General features: G+C 37.4%; 1 protein-coding gene across 12 annotated transcripts in view; it reads left to right on the top strand.

The window, feature by feature from the left end:
• The window catches only part of Slc8a1 (solute carrier family 8 member A1), a 459,309-nt gene that overhangs the window by 82,728 nt on the left and 359,444 nt on the right, over window positions 1–17,137 (top strand). The gene's annotated exons all lie outside the window — the stretch shown is intronic.

Below are 17,137 nucleotides of genomic sequence, written 5' to 3'. Positions count from 1 at the left end.
AAATATATGATAATGCATTTACTTGAAGGCTAATGTTGAATCATGACACATGATCAGTCCTGCTTCTTCAATTGGATGCCTATGTATTTATTTATTTATTTATTTATTTATTTATTTACCAGTCTGGTTTTATTTTCTGTGATTATGCAACCCTTTTTACCCTAGTGATAGAAAATAGAGTCAGAAATAAGTTTTCTACCAAGCATTCTCACAGATGAGGAGTGGGACAGAGACAAAGAAATGGCAAATGATTGACTCTTCTCTCTTCCTTATTAGTGCTTAACCCTGTCATGGTGCCTTGCTGTAATACTGAGTAGTTAATTATGAAATGATTGTTCTATCAAGAGCTGCTATTGAGAGAACAAGGTCTCCTGCCTAGTCTTGGAGATAATTTTGTATTCAGCCACCCAGAAGGACAAAAGAGAGGACATGGTAGTATCTGCAGTACATCAAAGGACCTTATCATGAATAACACTGTTGACTGAAGCATTGATAATTTATGAAATTAAGGAAGGAAAAATATGTTCATGTGATAAATTCTAAAACTGGTTAATGTTGGAGCTACCAACAGGTAACATTTTTAAACAGCAAGTGTATGTCCACCAAGAATGACATTCTTCCTGCAGAGTCTGCCAAAAAGAAAAAGCAAAAATATGGGGATGGGTAGAGGGAGTAGGTTTCCCTTGTAGGACTTTCTGGGGTCCATATATTTCTTTGATGTTGTACGATAGAAATGAGTAGTCCTTGAATTCAATTAAATATTGACATTAAAGAAATGAGGGATTATGCTTATCATCCTGTAGTGTATAGAGGTGGGCGATGTTTGTGGTAGTATCTGTTCTATGTTGTTAAGATTCTACCTACTGAGATGTATTTTATCGGTAAATGAATTTTATGGAGATAGAATTTAGTAGCAATGTATATTACACACTAAAGAACAATCTTCTTCCAGGGACTTGCTTTGACTATGATCATGCCCAGATTAGTTCACATCTGTTTTATTTTTCTACTTCCTGTTTTCCCACACTAAGTTTTCTAATAACTTTAGTTATAGACAACTCTTGTAATCCCTGTAAAATTTTAATGAACTCTGAAGGTAGTCCTTAACCAGGTCAAAGCTGAAAAGGGTTTTGTTTGCTTGCTTGGCACAGGATAGTTTCTCATAAGGAGAAAGCAACTTTCTCCATACTTTCTAGAGTTAATCTTGTTCTTTCTACTCTGTTACTAAGGTTTTTTTTCTTTTTTCTTTTCTTTTCTTTTTTTTTTTTTATCAAGTCATAGATAAGCAATCTTCGGTTTGGTGGCATAAGCAGACGAAGGTCTCAAAAGTTCTGAATGGCAGGGATTAGATGGAATAACATTCTGCCAAGCTTCATTGAAAACATTCATTCAATGCAATTATATTAATTTTATTCTTGCTAAAGGAGGACTATGGTCAAACTCCATCTTTACAAATTGATGTTTTCTTTGACATTTTGTAAGACTTGGTGGAACTGGTGAACCTTCATAAGAATTAGCACTTTTATTTCTTTGTGCATGTGTCTGCAAGCATATGCATGTATGTCTGCGGAGGACAGAGGCCAACCATGGGTGTCATTCTTCAGCAGTATTCTATCAGGTTTTCTCAGACAGTCTCTCACTTATCTGTGACTTACTGGCTAAGGTATGCTTAGACCAGCTGGCTGGACAGCAAGCGTGTGCCCAAGGATCCACCCATCTCCACTTCCCCGGGGCTCTGATTAGAGAGTTCTGAGAATCAAATGTAGGTCCTCAGGCCTGAGTGACTCCCCCCACCCCCCTCTCTCTCTCCTTGAGTTTCTAGATCAACCACCAGTGTATAAAATTATTACTGTATTATATTCTCAACAGTGAAATGAGAGATTTTAGAAATGGAAAAGGATTTTTTATAGGTAGAATGAAATTATGGCCCTACATTCCAAGCATTTTAATCTTAAAAAGGTTTTAGCTTGGCTTTAGAATTTCATTGCTACCAGGTATTTGAAGGTGCTGTGTAGGCTTGTTGCCTCTGCATATTTCTTTGTGTTACTAAGATTTATTCTTGAGCTAAGCACCAAGAACTTAAACACAATATAGAAAAAAATTATTAAATATATATAGCTGTGTTGACTTTCCGCAGTTTAGAAAAACTAGTATTTTCTTGTCTTCTTTTTATAATGAATCTCTATGTTCTCCAAAGCTAGGTCCACACATTAGATCCAGAGTAAAGAGATGTTCCCATCATGTAATGAAGTTGCATGTGTGCACTCAGCCTAGGTTGTTGTTAAGAGAACGTTTCTAGCTTACCCAATTACATAGCTAGTTTTGAGAGAGATGGCTTTCTTTGAACCTTACAGTACACAGACGGAGCTGTTGACACAAGGAAGTTTCAGTGAGTACTTTGAATAATGTTTTTTTTTGTTTAACGCTGCACACAAAGCCTGAATTTATTATTCTTTTCAAGGCACGATAAAGAAATTCATAGCTAAGCTTAGATGTAAAGGTTATCTAATTTCAAGGGTACATTAACCATGGTTGAAATTGGGTCCAATCTGATCAGCAGCAGAGACAGAGGCTGTATACTTTTATTGATTGTTTGATTTCTAGAACTAAAGAGATCTTAATCATCATCCATTTCTTTTGCACATTGCTTTTCTGTGAATAAAGGTCTTAAATGTAGCTACAGAGTGTCGTAATATCAGCAGCGGTGTTTTAATTATGTCGAACCACATCTCCATAAATGTAGAACAGATCTGAGAACATAATTCAGGCTGATAATAAGTTGTTATCTTAGCATTCAGTGTTTTTTTTTTATTAGAAGTGCATCAACTTTGTGTGTGTGTGTGTGTGTGTGTGTGTGTGTGTGTGTGTGTGTGTGGCTGAGTGTGGATGCACATGCCAGTGTGAACATATGCTTGTGGAGGCCAGATGTTAATGTTAGTCTTCCTCAGCCTTTCTTCGCTCTAGTCTTTTTGAGACAGATTCTCACTGAACCTGGAACTCACCAACCGGCCAGTCTGATATAATGTGAGTTCCAAGGATTTTCCCGGCTGTGCACTGCCAGTCCATATGTTTGTGTTTGTGTGTGTGCGTGCGTGCGTGCGTGCGTGTGTGTGTGTGTGTGCTAGGAATTCAATCTTAAGTTTTTATGCTGGTGTGGCAGACATTTTGCCAGCTGAGCCCTCTTCTCAACTCTAAGTATCAGCATTTTTATTTATAGTCAAGACACTAAGGCCTCCTAATTCTGTCTTGTTTTGAAGTGTTGAAGATATTTAAATATTTAAGAGAAAAATGTCTGCACCTATTCATTCATATTCTAACATAAATGACTTGAATTATTTCATATTGACCTTTTCTAAGATCATATGTACAGTTGTGTATAAGTGCTGATAAGTAATAATTTTTGTTATAATATCTAATAAAATGTATTATCAAGAAAATTCTTTAAACTAAAGTGTAAAACTCCATTCAAGGGATGTAATTAAAAGCACATGCTTTTGTACAAGATCAGTCAATGACAAAATGCAAGCCCATGCCAAACAGTCTTAACTTTCAGTAGGGAATTCTGTCTAATGTTAATAGCTAATGAAAAAAGTAAATTAAGAACTCACTGATGTGATTTGTGGTTGGTAGATGATACCCACACATGTGAAGCCCGGCTGATGGTTAGTCTCTAATGATGCTAGTGTAGTGGAAATAATTATAACAAAATACAATCTGGTCTTTCAAGATCTATTATTAGCTTAACTGTTCTGGGAAATGTTAAGGTTAATTAATTAATGTAGATGCAAATCAAATTTAATTACTTAGTGGTGGCCCAATAATATTACCATTTTGGAAGATAATTTGAGAGATTGTGATTGTTTATTGTTATATATATAAAATGCTGAGCTGAGAAAGCACAAAAGAAGTAGGCATATTTGCATAGCATATAGCTTGGCAAGTTATTTTACAGACACTTCTGTACTGTAATATAGTGCAATAAATGATGAGTTTATCCAGTTTAATTTGGACAATTATTAAATTTTTAGGTATTGTGTATAGCTTTATTAATTCTAAGAAATATTCAAGCCATTTTAACAAGTACAGAACTCCAAAATCAGTCTTTACATAATTTTTGAACAAGGATTAGAAAATAAGGAAACATTAATATTGTATAAGTTGCATATTATCATTACTGTTAGTATTTCTTCTACTTCTACTACTCTTGTATGTCAGGAAAGATAAATACTTTACTTTTAGCCACTTACATTGCCAGAATTCATATCGTGCTGTGTGAGATTCCATAGGATAGAAATCTAGATACAAGCTGAATCAGTTATGGGACCGAAAACAAGAAGTAATATGATAAGTTGTCTAAAGCAAAGGTGTCAAGAAAATCTGACATGATCCAAACAGACCAATGAGTGTCTGCCAGAAAATTGAAAATGATGAACAAATTACTACGACAGATACCATCACACAGAAAGAGCAATCAGCAGCCACTGCTTAAAATCTCACTTGTTCTGAATGTACTTTACAGTAGAATAATTTTCTCTCCTACAGTTAGACTATTGAAAGAATGGGCTAATTTATCTGGGGATATGTTTCCTATAGGTAATTTGCTAATGTAATAAATTTGGATGGGACAATTTGAGTACCACAGTAACTTTCTACATTAGTGGGTTATCCTCTCCGACTGGAATATTTATCCTGTTTAGAGCCAACACCACATGTAAGCCTAAATTATAACTATAGAAGATGCTGGTGTGAATATATATGTTTTATTAATTTACAACCATTATACAAATTAAGACTTGATCAGAGACAAAACATTCATGAATTGTAATTTCATATTGCTAAGTGCTAATGGTGATTATATGTAAGGAATTTCTTTACCGTGTAGCCGGATTGCTGTGCATGGTGCTGTAATCTCATTTCCCCAGGATTAATTAGACTCTAGATAATGTTTTCCTCCTTCTTCACGGTATCTCTGTTGGGCTAAATATGACAGTGGGAGTAGTGCTCTGTTGTGACAATTGAAGACATAGAGGCAAGGGACAATGGCAACCCAAAAGCAGAATGTAGGTTCTTTGTTTTTGAGATGTCAGAACTATTTCAGTATTGCGGATAATTCAAATATCAGTGAGGCAGCTGAGAATATTCACCACATAGAATTTCAGACTCTCTCTCTCTTTCTCTCTCTCTCTCTCATTCTTTTCTGCTTCCTTCGTACAAGATCTGAGCTTTTTCCTGAACTCACCCATTCTCTCTCTTTCTCTCTCTCTCTCTCTCTCTCTCTCTCTCTCTCTCTCTCTGTGTGTGTGTGTGTGTGTGTGTGTATGTGTGTGTGTATGTGTATGTGTTTGTGAGTGAGTGAGTGAGCAAATGAGTGATTTCATACGTGAGTATGCTTTTAGAGGCTAGATATTGATGTTAAGTGTCCATTTCTTTCCATCTTACTTTTTTTGAATCAGTTTCTTACTAAACCCATAGCTCACCATTTCCATTATGCTTGTTTGTCAGTTAACCCTGGGGGGCGGTTTGTCTCTGTACCCTTCAGTCCTGGAGCTGTAGGTGTGCACCGCTCTGCCCAGCATTTTATGTGCGTGCTAGGGGTCCAAAGATAGTTTGCCAGCCTGAAGGTGGTGATGGCAATGGCAGATCTGTGTGTCTGTGGTGGCGATGTTTAGGATATGGTGGTTCTCATAGACGTGGCAGTTTGGGCTATGTTGATGGTAGTGGAAGCGGCAGATATGGGTTGAGGTAAATATGGTGTCAGCTGAGATAGTGACGGCAGTGGTGGGGGGAAAGGAGGTGATGGTGTGGATGGGGTAGTATTAGAGGTAGCATGATGGCAGTTGTGATTTCACATTTTTGTGGTTGTCGCACTGGCCACAGTAGGTGTGGTGCAGAGGTGGAGGACGTAGCTATGGTGGGTATGGTAGACAGGGTTATAGTGGCAGTGATGGTGACAGTGTTGCGATTTATCAGGGACAAGTCATCTGCCATTTGGACTTACTTCTCACAATTGTATTTCCAAGGTGCTCTCGCCATATTTATTGTATAAATGGAGAAGTTGAGATTTACCCACTACCTTTTTTGTAATCCTCAGAGCTAGTATAGAGGGGCTCTAGAGTTCATCCGCAGAACTGCCTGACCCTAAAGCCTACACTGTTATCAGAGACTCTTATATCCAAATATAACCCTGTCTGAGGCTATGGGACTACAGCCCTCACTGCAACACATGTCTAAGCAACTCGGAAATAGGAAACAGAAGTGACCATTTGTCTTCTGTGGAATTCTGCAACCCATACCAAGTGCGCTATAGTACCACACTCCCACTTCTCCTAGAAGTCATGGCTGAGGTCAGAGAGCAAGAGGACACAGACAGTCATTCTGTGCTCTGCCCTGGCCAGAGAACGTCTAGTCTTTCTTTCGTTCCCCACAGTATTCCTTACACCTCGCTCCTAATTTTAACAAGGAAACTTCATTATGAGTGTTTATTTGTTTTGTTTTGACATTCCCTGCTCCGACCCTGTAGCATTTGACTTCCTTATATGGCTAAGTACTGAATGTAGCTTTCCTCCACACCTAAAATAGCCTTTCCTTTGCCTCTCTTTTTGTGGTATGTTACAAGGCTATGTAAATTAATAGATGAAGAGAATTAATATAGGGATACTTATTATCTCGTGTTGCTGGTTTAAGCAAGAAGCAATGCTAGTCTGGAAGTAATTAACAGAAGAACTTATTGATAGAAAGCTTTTCTATGATAGGTGACCCTCATGATGGTTCTCCTCATGCAAAATTATAATTCCGAATTTAGCGGGAAGAACAGTTTTAAAAGTTTTTATGTATATTTTTTATTTTCTTTATTTGTATTATGATACAGCCCAGACTGGCTGCAAATGCACCATACTCCTTCCTTAGCCTCTTGACTTCCAGAACTACAGTTGTGTGTCACACACTTGGCATGGATACACTATATAAATTTCAAGTCACTTTGCTTTTACTTACATTCTCTCTAGGGGACAATAAGAAGAAGAAAAAATTACATAAACTCTAATGACACCTTCCATATACTTTTATAAATTCAAATCTGTCTTTAAACTATTTTTAGATGAAATCACTTTGTTTTCTTTTATGCTTTAATTTTGCAGACCAATCAGGAGTCTGTTTGGAGTAAGTCCATTGGTAGTATTCATAAACGTAATTAATTGTAGCCTTTAAAGAAAAATCAAAATGGTTCTCCTTGAACACACATTTTTCATTTAGAAATAAAAGAAGTAAGAAGGTAAAATTATGCCATAATCATATATAGTTCAATTCTTAGGGAGAAATGAAACACAACCAAGTCCCATGATGCCAGAAACAGCTTACAGTCTTACACATCAGACACTGCAGCCCTAACTGAACTATTACCTTTAATATGTGTAACTGTGTATCAAGGATTTCTGTATCTAGAGAGAAGAGAGAAGAGGACGAAATGGAGGGGGCTAGAGGAGAGAAAGGGAGATGGGGAAAGAAGGGAGAATAGGGAGGCTAAAGGAGAGTTGGGAGGTTGGGAGACAGTATCATTAGGGAAAAAAGAGAAATAGAATTGGGGAAGGGCAACATACAGACCAAGAGACAGAGATGGTATAGGGCCCCGATTAGGCTCCAGCTATTGTTAAAATGAAATGAAACCTGGAATCAGTTCAGATTCCTGCTCTACCAAATAGCAAACAGTGTGAGAATAAAGAAATAGAGATGGAACTCACTCCTGATTTGCTAAAAATATATAGAAATTTTGCCCTTAAAATCATGGAGTAGCCCAAGTCCATTTAAGAAGCTCAAATAAACTAGTGCAATAGGATAGGGCTGGGAACCTTCTGTCAACATGTTCTATAAACACCTAGTCTCTGTCAAGCTCCTTGCAAAATGCTACAGAGCAGACTAAGTCTTAGTCCCTCCCATGGAGAGCTTTGTATCTACGAGAGGAGATAAACAATCTCCAACCAAATAGCTCTGAGTGTGTAGTCATCCCTGACGCTCCAACTGTGACTTCCTCAGCATGCCTGTCTCTCTCAGTGCCTCTGGATAAGGCTCCTGCCTTGATGTTCAGGCTGAGAGCCAACGATGATGAGCTGTCCACTTCTGGCAGCTGGACCCTGTATGTGGCTGCTCTTCCATGGAAGAGAACCACACACGGTGGCTCTTTCACTGTCGCCATCCCAGATGGCTCCTTCATGGTTTGGCTGCCCTCTCTGATAGAGACAGAAAGCATAGAGAGTGTTCAAGTTCAAATCAGATTTATGTCTCACAGCACAACGAGGGGAGAGAAAAGTGAACTGGAGAAGTAAGTGTTCATCTTCTCCCATTGTTTCCTAACCCCGTGCGTTACCAGGGAAGGCAGAGGTGGTTCCCATCTGAGTACTTTCTATAAAGAGCATCATTTTGCCAAGCAGAGGTGAATGAAGCCACATCGTAGGACTCTGAGAAGTGGGAGCATGGTGACTTCAGGGTCTTAGGCACAGATGGCCTAGCATCTTAGGAAACCATGATCTGATACTGAATGAGCCCAAGCAGATCAGAAAGGAAAGACGAACATTAAAGGCAGAGGTCCCCTTGGGCTGTCGTGTTGAAAAAGACCATAAATGAGTTCTTGGATAGTGTAGGTAGGATAGTAGAATGTTAATGTGATGTATTGATACATATGCTTATAATACACATATCCATAATTGAAAAGACCAATACAGTAATGACACAGGAGTAGCAAGATTATGTGTTTAATCAGAAATATATAGAGCTGACACACATGTGGAGAAATTATGACAAGTAATTGAAAAGTACTCTATAGGTTTGGGAACTTTCTTAATAGTCATGAAAATTATAGTTTCTTAACTCAGACTTTTTTTTTTTTGTTCCTTTGAGACAAGGTTTCTTTGTGTAGCCTTGGTTATCCTGGAACTAGAGCAGGCTATCTTCAAACTCACAAAGATCCTCCTGCTTCTGTCTCCCAAGTTTTGGGATTAAAGGTGTACACCACCACCATCTGGCAACTTAAACTCTTTTATTCCATGAATAATCATAGATCCTTTCTTATATATGTAAGCCTTAAAGTGTGTCTTTGTACCTACTTAGCTTAAGTTTCCAGTCTATTGAATTTTATTGATTCATTCTGCTTACCATATATACAGATATATCCTTAACTATGTATATGCATATGTATGTATGTGTGTATATGTAGATATGCATGCATGTATATATATATATATATATATATATATATATATATATATTTCAGGCAAAATATCGGTGGGATTGTTTTATCATCTATGGAATGAGGATATCCATCACTATTTCTAATAAATACATGTATCTAGTACCTACTTTATAGTCAGAAATATTAGTTGTAATCATTAACTTTAGCTCTTTTCCAGAAAGTTGTTTACCGAGGTCTAATCTCCAGTTAGAGATGGTATCATAAAACCATGTGCGTTAAATATAAAAAAAGAAGAAGAAAACACTTTTGGAAAGTAAGCAAAAGATATTTTTCCTTTGACTTTCCTTTTCCTAAAACAGACACTTTCAATTTAATGAACCACAGGTTTGTGCATTTGTGTGTGCATGCGTGCATACGTATGTGCCTCTGTGTGTATGTGTGTGTGTGTGTGTGTGTGTGCCTGTGTGTGTGCCTCTGTGTGTGTGTGTATGTGTGTGTGTGTGCACGCGCGCGCATTTGAATGTATATAAGCTCAGGGTAGAAGTGCTTGAACATATAACTGTCTATTAGCCTATCAAAAAAAGGTAACTCTAGAGAAAGATGAAAATTATAACAAGATGCTACCCCAACAGTGCGCCCTACAATGAATTCACCATTCTGATAAAGGAAGTGGGTGAAGCAAAATGGATATAATGTGCAGACCAGGGAGTCCAGGCCACTTGAAAGCCTGAACACAGGAAAGGACAGAGATGAGCCCTTTCTGATGGCAACCCTTGGCTGGTTACAGGGTCTCTAAGTCTCCATTTCATTTTCACACCAACCCTTTGAGGAATTAGCAGATCTATTTCAGGGTAGGATAGTGGTACAGTCATTAATATCTAGCAGGGCTCCAACAGATGGCTTCTGAAGAGAGAGTAGAAAAAAGATGGAGGCAACAAAGACTGCTACACAAGGAATTAAGTAGGTTCAAAGAATTAAATAGTGGCCCCAACTGACACAAGTGAGACTTGTCACTGCCTGCCAGTGGCATTAGCAATCTGTCATACATCTTTAGCATGCCCCCAGATCTAACACCTAGCTGAACTTGTCTTTATGCCCCTACCACCTCTGACCCTTGAACTTTCTATATTCTAATCTATTAGCGTGTTCAGGAAAACAAGACAAAAAAAAAATACTACCTTCTTACTGGTGGCTTGTTCTGTGCCTAGTTTAGAAACCTCAAGACTGACATGTTCTTTTTCTTTACCTTTAAACTTAGTGGAAGAAAAAAGAAAAATATCACAACATAAAATGGTAAATCATAGTTATCATGAGTGTTACGAGAATTAAATAACCCTAGCCCCAAATAATACTAATTTAACGTCTTCCCATTTTTCTGTGTGCATACATATGTGTTCTGGGAGCCTAGAGGTTGACACCTGATGTCTGCCCTTGTGCTGTGCCTGTCTTTTTAGTGAGTGCTGGGGCTTGAACTCTGTTCTTCATGCTTGCACAGCTACATTTTACCAATGGGTTCATCTCCCAACCCTCCATTTCTTTTTCTTTCATCATTTGGTTTTTGTATTTCGTGGACCTTTAACTATAAAAAAAAATAATGAAATTCTCTTGGCATTTTTGAAAAGTATATCAAAATCTGATTCGCTCTGCCTGAAAACAGTAATCATTTCTCCCCTACATTTGTGGTCATCTGGGATTTCTGCAACCTGCTATGTCAGTCCTTCCTGGAAAGAAGTCCCTGGATAATCCTGAGCCTGTCAAAACTTTTATGTGTGTCAGAGATCAAATACATCATCATATTAAGTAAAATTAAGTCTACATGAAGAAAGCTCTAATGTATTAAATCTAAGTTCATGTAATTTTTGCTTCTTGAATATAATGGTATGGTAACTTGAGTGAACATATTTTCTTGAATTCAAATAGAAATTCAAATTCAACTCTCATATCTAATGATGAAAAACATGTGTCAAGAAGAGACACGTGTGTGTCAAGAAGAGACACATGTGTGTCAAGAAGAGACACATGTGTATCAACAGTCACTTTAAAGATGGAGCCTTCTCTGATTTCATGTTTCAAGAAGCTCTTTGCCAGAAACATTTTGTGTGTTTTAAAATATTGCCCTTTCAGGGAACAGGGGTTGCCTAAGATTTGAGGGTGTCCTGGCCTACATAGGAAATTCCAGGCTAGCCTGGGCTCCAGAATGGGACTCTGTCTCTAAACACTGCTTTGCTACCTTTAATTTCTGACTGAGGAATCAATACCACTTCATTGCAGTCTGAATTTCCAGTGTGGTGTAGGCTACCCCACATTCCTACTGTTCTTATTCCTTCATGCTATGGAAATTTGCCATGTGAGAGGCAGCAAAACCCAAACCAGAAAGCTTCCTTTTTGTATAGTTATCAGAATATATGCGAAAATTAATAAATTAAGACATTTAAAATTTTTATTGACACTACACTAACTTTTCCTAATAAGGAAAAAGTTAATACGGTTTTTTTTTCTTCTTTTCCTTAATGGGAAAATTCAGTGTTTAAGGAGAAGCTAAAAGATTTTGTGACTTTGCTCCCTGCTAAAAGATTCTTAAATAGTTTCTTTAAGTGAAGAATATACTCCAGGAAACAGGATAGAATATAGAAGTAAATCAATGTTTTGATATCAGAAGTTGCCCAACCCAACTTGTCTCTTCAGACCAGTTGCTCATGGTTGGTTTGCCACTAACTGTACCAGCAGCTCTGGGCAAGTCATTCTCGGCCTTGGAACTTCAGCTTTCCCACTGCAAAGTAAAGACATTAAGTGCTCTATGGATCTTCTGGGATCTATGTGTCTTCTCCCATCTCCACAACACAATCATGAGAGAAAGGAGAGAGAGAGAAAGGAGAGTGGAGAGAATAGAGCTTCGAGTTAAATGTATAGTCAAGTAGGAGGAAATTTGACTTGGAATTTTTAATATTTAAATCACCCTTTGTCTTAACGTTTTTACATGCTTAATTTACAAAAATAAACAATTCGTGAAATAGAAGTCAAGCAAGAAACCCTTAAATCCCCCTTTCTTAGTTAATTTCAATAAATATGTAATTGAAAAATTATCTGTGACCCTAGCATGACATGAAGTAAAATTTACTCAAATACTTTTTAATATTCTATATAAATTAGCATTCCTGTTAGTGTGTTTAATGTACCTATATATTTCTAAATGATATCACTTTGACAAATACAAGGAGTCCCTCTCAATAATTATGAAGTCATAATGATAAAGGAGTGTGCCTGGTCACTTTACTGGCAGTCCTAGAAAGTTAGAAACTGCCTCTCATTTGGAGACATCTATAATCTGGAGACAGCCGTCATCAGAAACTGAAAACATTCTATTTGAGGTTTCTCCCTGTCAGCTTTCCTCACCCACATCCTCTTTTTGTTAAGTGAACCTATTGAGAAATATCTTACTAGAGCTTGTAGTAAACATGTCTGCTGGAAAAAAGATGGATTTGGCAGCTTAATTAGATGGAGAGGAATGGAAAAGGGATCCATGATGCCTAAACCACAGCTCCAGCGGTTTGCTAGTCAAACCGTCTTGGCACTTTTCTTTCTTCCCCCTCCACATAGGGATGAAAATAACTGATTTATTTTCTCCTTTAAGTCTTTGGAGAAACGGTAGAGTTGTCACTTCAGCAGGTCTAGAAGACGGAGCATGGGTTTGCTTTTGTAGCAATGGTTGCATAAGCAATTCTGCTTTTGTTCTTTGAGGAAGAAAAGTCTTGAAGATCCTAATAGAACTAATATTCATAAAGACAGTTATTCAGCACCATATCTTAGACCCCTTGAACTTGCCCTATCTGATTTTACTCCTATTGCTGGTTGTGCCAACCCAGGTAAATACGTGCTATGCTTTTAAGCTACTGTGACTCTGAGCTGTGCTTCTCAGCCTTCCTAATGCTGCGGCCCTTTAATACAATTTCTTATGTTGTGGTGACCCCCAACTATAAAATTATTTTGTTGCTAGTTCATAACTAATTTTTCTACTGTCTTGAATTATAATGTAAATATTTTTGGAGAAAGAAAGTTGCCAAAGGGGATGTGAACCTTTAATTGCTCTAAAGTATTTCCCAGAGAATCCTCCTGCCCTGTCTTTCAATTTGTCTAGTCACCTTCGCCACAAGGGTCCCAGTCGTACAGTCAATGCTTTTTGATATCTAGATGGAATCAATCAGAGTGTGTTTTCCCCAATATTTCCATCTTTTAAAGTGTCCCCCTAATTACTCCCTCTAAACTTATTAAGAATAATCATCTCTATATTCTCCATTTAATATTGTTTTTCAGGGTAAGGTTAAAAAAAATGAGAACATTATTTATCTTTAATTATAAGCTAACCCAACTAAGATGAAGTTAGTTCTCTACATATCATAGATATATTATATATATATATCATAATATATCATAGTACATATATTAATGTATTTTTAACACATAACAAATTATGATTAGTAATTTCAAAAGATGGAAGAAATACTGTAAAATTCCCCAAGAAGGAATAGACTGTCAAGAAACTAAAATATAATAATTGTTTTAAGTATAAACTTATAAGTGGAACAAAAAATAACTGAGGAATTAAATATTTTAATTATTTCGGTGACTTTTAGGTGTAGTTCAGTTAAGACGTATCAGTGTAGATTTAGCACAAGGAAGAAGCAATTTAGCCACAGAAGCACATAATTAGAATCATTAAACCTGTAGCTGTCCTCATATAAAACACCAGAAAGTTTCAATTGGCCACAGTGTTAGTTACTGGGCAGAAAGAATAAGTAGGACCAGGTAAGGGTTTCAAGATCATAGGCTGTTATCAGATGCATGCACTGTCTCATCAAACCTTTCGTTATGTCTCCCAAGAGAACTGATTTATCAGTTACAAGTGATTTATGGTTACAAGTGATTTTACTTCCCCAATGTCTAGGTATCTCTATGCCTAGAACATCAGTACTTCCCAGAGCTCTGGTCCCAGTGTCATTAGAATACAGGTTATTGTTTTCCAATAAAGCCAGCACTTATGAGGAAGCAAAGAATGCAGTTTGTCATCAATAGTTCTGAAACACTCTATGTTTTATAAGGTACTTGAGGGGCATGAGCAATATTTTTCATCAGAGAAATTATGCAGCTACTTTTCTCTTTCTAAATTGTTTATATCATTAAGGTGACATTTATATCTTAAGCTATTTTTATTGCATATTCTCATGAGTTTTCCTTTTCAATTGATATAAAATGTGGTATTCAGGAAATAAATTCCCTTATCAGTTACTAGGTAGTAAAGCAACCTGTGTTGTTCCATTTAGTACCTGGTGAAATATCATGTAGCTGCAAATGGTTAGCTCTCATAATTCAAGAATAAATGATTTATCTTCCATGAACACCCTTAATATGTCTGTTTATCCAGGGATCAAGAAATATAAATCTCTGCTCATGAACAAAATGCATTTGAATAAATATTCTTAACACATATTATCCATTCAAGTTTCTACTTCAAAGACAGTGGTTTGTCTCATGCTGTGTAATGATGTTATTGTGTAGAACAGGGCCTCAAGTATGCTACCAAATGTCAATATTTTCACTGCAACTCAAATGAGCCTTTCATGATAGAAAATAAACAAATAAAGAATATACAGTAGACCAGCACTAGTGAATTCTGACCGTCCTTAGCTTTCTTTTAACAAGAAAGAAAGACTAGAGGATGGGCAAAGACTGATGACCTAAGTTTCATCCCCAAAAATCATACAGTGGAGAGACCTGACTCCTACAAGCTGTCCTCTAAGCTAAAGGCATATGAACATCACACACACACACACACACACACACACACACACACACACACACAGCAATTTAAAAAGTGATGGATGTGATGGTAAATACCCATAAATCCCTGCAATTCAGAGGTAAATAGTATATATATACTAGTAAATAGTATATAAAGAGCTATCTGAGCTCTAAAGTAGCTCTAGGCTGGTTTAGGCTACACAGTTAGTTCGATACCAGCCTCGGCTATATGAGAGCCTGACTTATAGAAATAAGAAGTAAAAATGAAAGAGGGAGAAGAAAAGAGAGAAAGAAGAGAAGAGGAGAAATAAAGAAAAAAAAAAGATGGGCAGTTGCTACGGGATAATGGTCTTTTATCCTGACACTTGTATTTTAATAAAACAGTGATTGGCCAGTAGCTGGGCAGGAAGTTGAGGCAGGATATGAAGAGGAAAATTCTGGGAAGAGGAACCGGTCAGTCTACAATCATCACCCAGAGAGGAAACAAAATGAGAATGCCTCGCTGATGGAAGGTACCAAGCCATGTGGCTAACACAGACCAGAATAATGGGTTAATGGAAGATGTAAGAATTAGTTAATAAGAAGCCTGAGCTAATAGGTCAATCAATTTATAATTAATGTAGGACTGTGTGTGTGTGTGTGTGTGTGTGTGTGTGTGTGTGTGTGTGTTTCTTTGAGACTGAAAGGCTGTGGCGACCAGGCAGGACAGAAATCTCAGTCAAAAGGCAGTGATGGCACATGCCTTCAGTCCTAGCACTTGAGAAGCAGAGGCAGGTAGATCTCTCTGTGTTTGAGATCAGCCTGGCCTACAGAGCTAGTTCTAGGGCAGCCAAGGCTATACAAAGAAATTCTGTCTTCAGAAGCCAAAAGAAAGAAATAAGGAAATAGAAAGAAAGAGAGAGGGGGAGGAGAAGGACGGAGGGAGGGAAGGAGGGAGTGAGGGAGGAAGGGAGGGAGAGAGGGAGAGAGAAAGAGAGAGGGGGGTCCAAAACAAACAACTTTACCTGAATCTTCTTGCCATATTTTATTAACAAAAGCTCTTCTCAGTAGTGAGCATCCAGAGTCCTGTCTATTCCTCCTCCTATCCAGAGTCCTGTCCATTACTCCTGATGGCTGCTGTCATCACAGTTCTCTGTAATTCTTGTCATGACTGGCCTATGTCTTTGCAGTTCTTGCAGCTATGGATTTGTGTAAATAATATCAGTCATTGAATTCAGCAATAATTCCACTGATATCAATAAAAATGGCCTATGTAATGTTTGAGTGATGCAGACACTAACAAGGAAGCAGAATAAACCTCCTTGCACTTAAGTAGAATACCTTTCCTGTAGTTTAGAATCAGCTTCCACTGAGAGTGCATGCCTCCTCCAAGGTAGTGTTCAATCAATGCCCAAAACTGTTACAATCATCATTGATAATAATTATTATTGTCCTTAGCATTTAATCAAGTCTCTGATATACTTTATATGATTGTAGATGGATGCTTATAAAGTAGGTATGATAGTCTTCTATGTAAAGCAACCTTTGTATTCTCAGGATTAAGAGTCAGCCCATTGGTGAAAACCGAGTATATATGACCACTTTAGCTTACACACCATCAGAATCACAAGCTGCCTGGTCAACAAGGTTATAGCCTTTTACAGACCGAGTACACAGTTGTACAGGATTGATATGTTCTTAGAAGATGCTAAGCAACCTATGCAGTATAAACAGCATTAGCTGGGCTATAGATTCTGGAATCAGACCATGTGGTTCTAAGCCCAGATCAAATATTTACTCAGAAAGTGATATTGGGCTAGTTACTTTTGCTCTTGGTTGTGCAGTACAGGTGTGTGTTAAAAACAGACATCCACAAAAGAACGCCTTTTAAACCGAACTGTGTCTGAATTAAGCTTTTGTTATATGACCATAGCTTCGCTGACGAGGGTCTGTCATTGCTTTTTTCTTTTTTGACATTGTATTTAGGTTTCTTGTTTACTATTCTTCATATAGAAATAATTAGTGCTAGAGTGCACTCTTTTTTTTTGAGAAATAGAATCTTAGTCTGTGTCTTCAACTAGTTCCTTATGCTAAATCTTTAAATTAGAATAAACAGACCAGAAAACCCCAGACATGATGAGGCTTTCAATAGTACTTAGGATGCTTTAAAAGAGTCTGTAA

The sequence above is a fragment of the Microtus oregoni genome, unplaced genomic scaffold (genome assembly GCF_018167655.1).
Source record: "Microtus oregoni isolate MIOR12 unplaced genomic scaffold, Mior012 000036F_ref0000092, whole genome shotgun sequence".
NCBI classification, from domain to species: Eukaryota; Metazoa; Chordata; class Mammalia; order Rodentia; family Cricetidae; genus Microtus; species Microtus oregoni.
The sequence above is the reverse complement of the archived record's forward strand: the minus strand, read 5'-3'. Positions and strand labels throughout refer to the sequence as shown.